The following is an 11122-nucleotide window of genomic DNA, read 5'->3' on the forward strand; positions in this document are numbered from 1 at the left end:
GCGTTTTAGTGGTGAAAAGATAATTGAAAAAATCGTTTCGGAAATGAGTTTACTCACAGGGTACTTTCTTTGTATACATTCGACTATACGGGCCAAGCCCGGGATTTACGGGAAATCGCGGGTTTTTGTTTGCCGGCGATTAAACAATTTTCATTAAGCGTCTCATCAAAAATAAAAACATTTCTGAAAACTACAAGTCTCATGCGTTTTAGTGGTGAAAATTAATTTAAAAAATCGTTCGGGAAATGAGTTTACTCCCTGGGTACTTTCTTTGTATACTTTTGACTATACGGGCCGAGTCCGGGATTTACGGGAAGTCGCGGGTTTTCGTTTGCCGGCGATTAAACTTCTTTTATTCAGCGTCTCATCAAAAATGAAAACATTTTTAAAAACTACAAGTCTCATGGGTTTTAGTGGTGAAATAATAATTTAAATAATCGTTTGGGAAATGAGTTTACTCCCTGGGTACTTTCTTTGTATACTTTTGACTATACGGGCCGAGTCCGGGATTTACGGGAAATCGCAGGTTTTCGTTTGCCGGCGATTATACTTATTTTATTCAGCGTCTCATCAAAAATGAAAACATTTTTGAAAACTACAAGTCTCATGCGTTTTAGTGGTGAAAAAATAATTTAAAAAATCGTTCGGGAAATGAGTTTACACCCTGGGTACTTTCTTTGTATACTTTTGACTATACGGGCCGAGTCCGGGATATACGGGAAACCGCAAGTTTTCGTTTGGCAGGGATTAAACTTCTTTTATTCAGCGTCTCAGCAAAAATGAAAACATTTTTCAAAACTACAAATCTCATGGGCTTTAGTGGTAAAATATAAATTTAAAAAATCGTTTGGGAAATGAGTTTACTCCCCGGGTACTTTCTTTGTATACTTTTGACTATACGGGCCGAGTCCGGGATTTACGGGAAATCGCAGGTTTTCGTTTGCCGGCGATTAAACTTCTTTTATTCAGCGTCTCATCAAAAATGAAAACATTTTTGAAAACTACAAGTCTCATGCCTTTTAGTGGTGAAAAAATAATTTAAAAAATCGTTCGAAAAATGAGTTTACACCCTGGGTACTTTCTTTGTATACTTTTGACTATACGGGCCAAGCCCGGGATTTACGGGAAATCGCGGGTTTTCGTTTGCCGGCGATTAAACTTCTTTTATTCAGCGTCTCATCAAAAATGAAAACAATTTTGAAAACTACAAGTCTCATGCGTTTTAGTGGTGAAAAAATAATTTAAAAAATCGTTCGGAGAAATGAGTTTACTCCCTGGGTACTTTCTTTGTATACTTTTGACTATACGGGCCAAGCCGGGATTTACGGGAAATCGCGGTTTTTCGTTTGCCGGCGATTAAACCAGTTTCATTAAGCGTCTCATCAAAAATGAAAACATTTCTGAAAACTACAAGTCTCATGCATTTTAGTGGTGAAAAAATAATTTAAAAATTCGTTCGGGAAATGAGTTTACTCACTGGGTACTTTCCTTGTATACTTTTGACTATACGAGCCGAGTCCGGGATTTACGGGAAATCGCGGGTTTTCGTTTGCCGGCGATTAAACTTCTCTTATTCTGCGTCCCATCAAAAATGAAAACATTTTTAAAAACTACAAGTCTCATGGGCTTTAGTGGTGAAATAATAATTTAAATAATCGTTTGGGAAATGACTTTACTCCCTGGGTACTTTCTTTGTATACTTTTGACTATACGGGCCGAGTTCGGGATTTACGGGAAATCGCAGGTTTTCGTTTGCCGGCGATTAAACTTCTTTTATTCAGCGTCTCATCAAAAATGAAAACATTTTTGAAAACTACAAGTCTCAAGCGTTTTAGTGGTGAAAAGATAATTTAAAAAATCGTTTTGGAAATGAGTTTACTCACAGGGTACTTTCTTTGTATACATTCGACTATACGGGCCAAGCCCGGGATTTACGGGAAATCGCGGGTTTTTGTTTGCCGGCGATTAAACAACTTTCATTAAGCGTCTCATCGAAAATAAAAACATTTCTGAAAACTACAAGTCTCATGCGTTTTAGTGGTGAAAATTAATTTAAAAAATCGTTCGGGAAATGAGTTTACTCCCTGGGTACTTTCTTTGTATACTTTTGACTATACGGGCCGATTCCGGGATTTACGGGAAATCGCAGGTTTTCGTTTGCCGGCGATTAAACTTCTTTTATTCAGCGTCTCATCAAAAATGAAAACATTTTTGAAAACTACAAGTCTCATGCGTTTTAGTGGTGAAAAAATAATTTAAAAAATCGTTCGGGAAATGAGTTTACACCCTGGGTACTTTCTTTGTATACTTTTGACTATACGGGCCGAGTCCGGGATTTACGGGGAACCGCAGGTTTTCGTTTGCCGGCGATTAAACTTCTTTTATTCAGCGTCTCATCAAAAATGAAAACATTTTTGAAAACTACAAGTCTCATGCGATTTAGTGGTGAAAAAATAATTTAAAAATTCGTTAGGGAAATGAGTTTACTCACTGGGTACTTTCCTTGTATACTTTTGACTATACGGGCCGAGACCGGGATTTACGGGAAATTGCGGGTTTTCGTTTGCCGGCGATTAAACTTCTTTTATTCAGCGTCTCATCAAAAATGAAAACATTTTTGAAAACTACAAGTCTCATGCGTTTTAGTGGTGAAAAAGAAATTTAAAAAATCGTTCGGGAAATGAGTTTACTCCCTGGGTACTTTCTTTGTATACATTCGACTATACGGGCCAAGCCCGGGATTTACGGGAAATCGCGGGATTTCGTTTGCCGGCGATTAAACCTCTTTTATTAAGCCTCTCATCAAAAATGAAAACATTTTTGAAAACTGCAAGTCTCATGCGTTTTAGTGGTGAAAAGATAATTGAAAAAATCGTTTCGGAAATGAGTTTACTCACAGGGTACTTTCTTTGTATACATTCGACTATACGGGCCAAGCCCGGGATTTACGGGAAATCGTGGGTTTTTGTTTCCTGGCGATTAAACAATTTTCATTAAGCGTCTCATCAAAAATAAAAACATTTCTGAAAACTACAAGTCTCATGCGTTTTAGTGGTGAAAATTAATTTAAAAAATCGTTCGGGAAATGGGTTTACTCCCTGGGTACTTTCTTTGTATACTTTTGACTATACGGGCCGAGTCCGGGATTTACGGGAAGTCGCGGGTTTTCGTTTGCCGGCAATTAAACTTCTTTTATTCAGCGTCTCATCAAAAATGAAAACATTTTTAAAAACTACAAGTCTCATGGGCTTTAGTGGTGAAATAATAATTTAAAAAATCGTTCGGGAAATGAGTTTACACCCCGGGTACTTTCTTTGTATACTTTTGACTATACGGGCCGAGTCCGGGATTTACGGGAAGTCGCGGGTTTTCGTTTACCGGCAATTAAACTTCTTTTATTCAGCGTCTCATCAAAAATGAAAACATTTTTGAAAACTACAAGTCTCATGCGTTTTAGTGGTGAAAAAAAAATTTAAAAAATCGTTCGGGAAATGAGTTTACTCACAGGGTACTTTCTTTGTATACATTCGACTATACGGGCCAAGCCCGGGATTTACGGGAAATCGCGGGATTTCGTTTGCCGGCGATTAAACCTCTTTTATTAAGCCTCTCATCAAAAATGAAAACATTTTTGAAAACTGCAAGTCTCATGCGTTTTAGTGGTGAAAAGATAATTGAAAAAATCCTTTCGGAAATGAGTTTACTCACAGGGTACTTTCTTTGTATACATTCGACTATACGGGCCAAGCCCGGGATTTACGGGAAATCGCGGTTTTTTGTTTGGCGGCGATTAAACAACTTTCATTAAGCGTCTCATCAAAAATGAAAACATTCCTGAAAACTACAAGCCTCATGCGTTTTAGTGGTGAAAATTAATTTAAAAAATCTTTCGGGAAATGAGTTTACTCCCTGGGTACTTTCTTTGTATACTTTTGACTATACGGGCCGAGTCCGGGATTTACGGAAGTCGCGGGTTTTCGTTTGCCGGCAATTAAACTTCTTTTATTCAGCGTCTCATCAAAAATGAAAACATTTTTAAAAACTACAAGTCTCATGGGCTTTAGTGGTGAAATAATAATTTAAAAAATCGTTCGGGAAATGAGTTTACACCCCGGGTAATTTCTTTGTATACTATTGACTATACGGGCCGAGTCCGGGATTTACGGGAAGTCGCGGGTTTTCGTTTACCGGCGATTAAACTTCTTTTATTCAGCGTCTCATCAAAAATGAAAACATTTTTGAAAACTACAAGTCTCATGCGTTTTAGTGGTGAAAAAATAATGTAAAAAATCGTTCGGGAAATGAGTTTACTCCCTGGGTACTTTCTTTGTATACTTTTGACTATGCGGGCCGAGTCCGGGGTTTACGGGATATGGCGGGTTTTCGTTTGCCGGCGATTAAACTTCTTTTATTCAGCGTCTCATCAAAAATAAAAACATTTTTGAAAACTACAAGTCTCAAGCGTTTTAGTGAGGAAAAGATAATTTAAAAAATCGTTTTGGAAATGAGTTTACTCACAGGGTACTTTTTTTTGTATACATTCGACTATACGGGCCAAGCCGGGGATTTACGGGAAATCGCGGGTTTTCGTTTGCCGGCGATTAAACCACTTTCATTAAGCGTCTCATCAGAAATGAAAACATTTCTGAAAACTACAAGTCTCATGCATTTTAGTGGTGAAAAAATAATTTAAAAATTCGTTCGGGAAATGAGTTTACTCACTGGGTACTTTCCTTGTATACTTTTGACTATACGGGCCGAGTCCGGGATTTACGGGAAATCGCGGGTTTTCGTTTGCCGGCGATTAAACTTCTTTTATTCTGCGTCTCATCAAAAATGAAAACATTTTTAAAAACTACAAGTCTCATGGGTTTTAGTGGTGAAATAATAATTTAAATAATCGTTTGGGAAATGAGTTTACACCCCGGGTACTTTCTTTGTATACTTTTGATTATACGGGCCGAGTCCGGGATTTACGGGAAGTCGCGGGTTTTCGTTTACCGGCGATTAAACTTCTTTTATTCAGCGTCTCATCAAAAATGAAAACATTTTTGAAAACTACAAGTCTCATGCGTTTTAGTGGTGAAAAAAAAATTTAAAAAATCGTTCGGGAAATAAGATTACTCCCTGGGTACTTTCTTTGTATACATTCGACTATACGGGCCAAGCCCGGGATTTACGGGAAATCGCGGGATTTCGTTTGCCGGCGATTAAACCTCTTTTATTAAGCCTCTCATCAAAAATGAAAACATTTTTGAAAACTGCAAGTCTCAAGCGTTTTAGTGGTGAAAAGATAATTTAAAAAATCCTTTCGGAAATGAGTTTACTCACAGGGTACTTTCTTTGTATACATTCGACTATACGGGCCAAGCCCGGGATTTACGGGAAATCGTGGGTTTTTGTTTCCTGGCGATTAAACAATTTTCATTAAGCGTCTCATCAAAAATAAAAACATTTCTGAAAACTACAAGTCTCATGCGTTTTAGTGGTGAAAATTAATTTAAAAAATCGTTCGGGAAATGGGTTTACTCCCTGGGTACTTTCTTTGTATACTTTTGACTATACGGGCCGAGTCCGGGATTTACGGGAAGTCGCGGGTTTTCGTTTGCCGGCAATTAAACTTCTTTTATTCAGCGTCTCATCAAAAATGAAAACATTTTTAAAAACTACAAGTCTCATGGGCTTTAGTGGTGAAATAATAATTTAAAAAATCGTTCGGGAAATGAGTTTACACCCCGGGTACTTTCTTTGTATACTTTTGACTATACGGGCCGAGTCCGGGATTTACGGGAAGTCGCGGGTTTTCGTTTACCGGCAATTAAACTTCTTTTATTCAGCGTCTCATCAAAAATGAAAACATTTTTGAAAACTACAAGTCTCATGCGTTTTAGTGGTGAAAAAAAAATTTAAAAAATCGTTCGGGAAATGAGTTTACTCACAGGGTACTTTCTTTGTATACATTCGACTATACGGGCCAAGCCCGGGATTTACGGGAAATCGCGGGATTTCGTTTGCCGGCGATTAAACCTCTTTTATTAAGCCTCTCATCAAAAATGAAAACATTTTTGAAAACTGCAAGTCTCATGCGTTTTAGTGGTGAAAAGATAATTGAAAAAATCCTTTCGGAAATGAGTTTACTCACAGGGTACTTTCTTTGTATACATTCGACTATACGGGCCAAGCCCGGGATTTACGGGAAATCGCGGTTTTTTGTTTGGCGGCGATTAAACAACTTTCATTAAGCGTCTCATCAAAAATGAAAACATTCCTGAAAACTACAAGCCTCATGCGTTTTAGTGGTGAAAATTAATTTAAAAAATCTTTCGGGAAATGAGTTTACTCCCTGGGTACTTTCTTTGTATACTTTTGACTATACGGGCCGAGTCCGGGATTTACGGAAGTCGCGGGTTTTCGTTTGCCGGCAATTAAACTTCTTTTATTCAGCGTCTCATCAAAAATGAAAACATTTTTAAAAACTACAAGTCTCATGGGCTTTAGTGGTGAAATAATAATTTAAAAAATCGTTCGGGAAATGAGTTTACACCCCGGGTAATTTCTTTGTATACTATTGACTATACGGGCCGAGTCCGGGATTTACGGGAAGTCGCGGGTTTTCGTTTACCGGCGATTAAACTTCTTTTATTCAGCGTCTCATCAAAAATGAAAACATTTTTGAAAACTACAAGTCTCATGCGTTTTAGTGGTGAAAAAATAATGTAAAAAATCGTTCGGGAAATGAGTTTACTCCCTGGGTACTTTCTTTGTATACTTTTGACTATGCGGGCCGAGTCCGGGGTTTACGGGATATGGCGGGTTTTCGTTTGCCGGCGATTAAACTTCTTTTATTCAGCGTCTCATCAAAAATAAAAACATTTTTGAAAACTACAAGTCTCAAGCGTTTTAGTGAGGAAAAGATAATTTAAAAAATCGTTTTGGAAATGAGTTTACTCACAGGGTACTTTTTTTTGTATACATTCGACTATACGGGCCAAGCCGGGGATTTACGGGAAATCGCGGGTTTTCGTTTGCCGGCGATTAAACCACTTTCATTAAGCGTCTCATCAGAAATGAAAACATTTCTGAAAACTACAAGTCTCATGCATTTTAGTGGTGAAAAAATAATTTAAAAATTCGTTCGGGAAATGAGTTTACTCACTGGGTACTTTCCTTGTATACTTTTGACTATACGGGCCGAGTCCGGGATTTACGGGAAATCGCGGGTTTTCGTTTGCCGGCGATTAAACTTCTTTTATTCTGCGTCTCATCAAAAATGAAAACATTTTTAAAAACTACAAGTCTCATGGGTTTTAGTGGTGAAATAATAATTTAAATAATCGTTTGGGAAATGAGTTTACACCCCGGGTACTTTCTTTGTATACTTTTGATTATACGGGCCGAGTCCGGGATTTACGGGAAGTCGCGGGTTTTCGTTTACCGGCGATTAAACTTCTTTTATTCAGCGTCTCATCAAAAATGAAAACATTTTTGAAAACTACAAGTCTCATGCGTTTTAGTGGTGAAAAAAAAATTTAAAAAATCGTTCGGGAAATAAGATTACTCCCTGGGTACTTTCTTTGTATACATTCGACTATACGGGCCAAGCCCGGGATTTACGGGAAATCGCGGGATTTCGTTTGCCGGCGATTAAACCTCTTTTATTAAGCCTCTCATCAAAAATGAAAACATTTTTGAAAACTGCAAGTCTCAAGCGTTTTAGTGGTGAAAAGATAATTTAAAAAATCCTTTCGGAAATGAGTTTACTCACAGGGTACTTTCTTTGTATACATTCGACTATACGGGCCAAGCCCGGGATTTACGGGAAATCGCGGGTTTTTGTTTGGCGGCGATTAAACAACTTTCATTAAGCGTCTCATCAAAAATGAAAACATTTCTGAAAACTACAAGCCTCATGCGTTTTAGTGGTGAAAATTAATTTAAAAAATCGTTCGGGAAATGAGTTTACTCCCTGGGTACTTTCTTTGTATACTTTTGACTATACGGGCCGAGTCCGGGATTTACGGAAGTCGCGGGTTTTCGTTTGCCGGCAATTAAACTTCTTTTATTCAGCGTCTCATCAAAAATGAAAACATTTTTAAAAACTACAAGTCTCATGGGCTTTAGTGGTGAAATAATAATTTAAAAAATCGTTCGGGAAATGAGTTTACACCCCGGGTACTTTCTTTGTATACTATTGACTATACGGGCCGAGTCCGGGATTCACGGGAAGTCGCGGGTTTTCGTTTACCGGCGATTAAACTTCTTTTATTCAGCGTCTCATCAAAAATGAAAACATTTTTGAAAACTACAAGTCTCATGCGTTTTAGTGGTGAAAAAATAATGTAAAAAATCGTTCGGGAAATGAGTTTACTCCCTGGGTACTTTCTTTGTATACTTTTGACTATGCGGGCCGAGTCCGGGGTTTACGGGATATGGCGGGTTTTCGTTTGCCGGCGATTAAACTTCTTTTATTTAGCGTCTCATCAAAAATAAAAACATTTTTGAAAACTGCAAGTCTCAAGCGTTTTAGTGAGGAAAAGATAATTTAAAAAATCGTTTTGGAAATGAGTTTACTCACAGGGTACTTTCTTTGTATACATTCGACTATACGGGCCAAGCCGGGGATTTACGGGAAATCGCGGGTTTTCGTTTGCCGGCGATTAAACCACTTTCATTAAGCGTCTCATCAGAAATGAAAACATTTCTGAAAACTACAAGTCTCATGCATTTTAGTGGTGAAAAAATAATTTAAAAATTCGTTCGGGAAATGAGTTTACTCACTGGGTACTTTCCTTGTATACTTTTGACTATACGGGCCGAGTCCGGGATTTACGGGAAATCGCGGGCTTTCGTTTGCCGGCGATTAAACTTCTTTTATTCTGCGTCTCATCAAAAATGAAAACATTTTTAAAAACTACAAGTCTCATGGGTTTTAGTGGTGAAATAATAATTTAAATAATCGTTTGGGAAATGAGTTTACTCCCTGGGTACTTTCTTTGTATACTTTTGACTATACGGGCCGAGTCCGGGATTTACGGGAAATCGCAGGTTTTCGTTTGCCGGCGATTAAACTTCTTTTATTCAGCGTCTCATCAAAAATGAAAACATTTTTGAAAACTACAAGTCTCATGCGTTTTAGTGGTGAAAAAATAATTTAAAAAATCGTTCGGGAAATGAGTTTACACCCTGGGTACTTTCTTTGTATACTTTTGACTATACGGGCCGAGTCCGGGATTTACGGGAAATCGCAGGTTTTCGTTTGCCGGCGATTAAACTTCTTTTATTCAGCGTCTCATCAAAAATGAAAACATTTTTGAAAACTACAAGTCTCATGCCTTTTAGTGGTGAAAAAATAATTTAAAAAATCGTTCGAAAAATGAGTTTACACCCTGGGTACTTTCTTTGTATACTTTTGACTATACGGGCCAAGCCCGGGATTTACGGGAAATCGCGGGTTTTCGTTTGCCGGCGATTAAACTTCTTTTATTCAGCGTCTCATCAAAAATGAAAACAATTTTGAAAACTACAAGTCTCATGCGTTTTAGTGGTAAAATATAAATTTAAAAAATCGTTTGGGAAATGAGTTTACTCCCCGGGTACTTTCTTTGTATACTTTTGACTATACGGGCCGAGTCCGGGATTTACGGGAAATCGCAGGTTTTCGTTTGCCGGCGATTAAACTTCTTTTATTCAGCGTCTCATCAAAAATGAAAACATTTTTGAAAACTACAAGTCTCATGCCTTTTAGTGGTGAAAAAATAATTTAAAAAATCGTTCGAAAAATGAGTTTACACCCTGGGTACTTTCTTTGTATACTTTTGACTATACGGGCCAAGCCCGGGATTTACGGGAAATCGCGGGTTTTCGTTTGCCGGCGATTAAACTTCTTTTATTCAGCGTCTCATCAAAAATGAAAACAATTTTGAAAACTACAAGTCTCATGCCTTTTAGTGGTGAAAAAATAATTTAAAAAATCGTTCGGAGAAATGAGTTTACTCCCTGGGTACTTTCTTTGTATACTTTTGACTATACGGGCCAAGCCGGGATTTACGGGAAATCGCGGTTTTTCGTTTGCAGGCGATTAAACCAGTTTCATTAAGCGTCTCATCAAAAATGAAAACATTTCTGAAAACTACAAGTCTCATGCATTTTAGTGGTGAAAAAATAATTTAAAAATTCGTTCGGGAAATGAGTTTACTCACTGGGTACTTTCCTTGTATACTTTTGACTATACGGGCCGAGTCCGGGATTTACGGGAAATCGCGGGTTTTCGTTTGCCGGCGATTAAACTTCTCTTATTCTGCGTCCCATCAAAAATGAAAACATTTTTAAAAACTACAAGTCTCATGGGCTTTAGTGGTGAAATAATAATTTAAATAATCGTTTGGGAAATGACTTTACTCCCTGGGTACTTTCTTTGTATACTTTTGACTATACGGGCCGAGTTCGGGATTTACGGGAAATCGCAGGTTTTCGTTTGCCGGCGATTAAACTTCTTTTATTCAGCGTCTCATCAAAAATGAAAACATTTTTGAAAACTACAAGTCTCATGCGTTTTAGTGGTGAAAAAATAATTTAAAAAATCGTTCGGGAAATGAGTTTACACCCTGGGTACTTTCTTTGTATACTTTTGACTATACGGGCCGAGTTCGGGATTTACTGGAAATCGCAGGTTTTCGCTTGCCGGCGATTAAACTCCTTTTATTCAGCGTCTCATCAAAAATGAAAACATTTTTGAAAACTACAAGTCTCATGCGTTTTAGTGGAGAAAAAATAAGTTAAAAAATCGTTCGAGAAATGAGTTTACACCCTGGGTACTTTCTTTGTATACTTTTGACTATACAGGCCGAGTCCGGGATTTACGGGAAATCGCAGGTTTTCATGTGCCGGCGATTAAACTTCTTTTATTCAGCGTCTCATCAAAAATGAAAACATTTTTGAAAACTACAAGTCTCATGCGTTTTAGTGGTGAAAAAATGAATTAAAAAATCGTTCGGGAAATGAGTTTACTCCCTGGGTACTTTCTTTATATACTTTTGACTTTACAGGCCGAGTCCGGGATTTACGGGAAATCGCGGGTTTTAGTTTGCCGGCGATTAAACCTCTTTCATTAAGCGTCTCATCA

The sequence above is a fragment of the Hydractinia symbiolongicarpus genome, chromosome 13 (assembly GCF_029227915.1).
Source record: "Hydractinia symbiolongicarpus strain clone_291-10 chromosome 13, HSymV2.1, whole genome shotgun sequence".
NCBI classification, from domain to species: domain Eukaryota; kingdom Metazoa; phylum Cnidaria; class Hydrozoa; order Anthoathecata; family Hydractiniidae; genus Hydractinia; species Hydractinia symbiolongicarpus.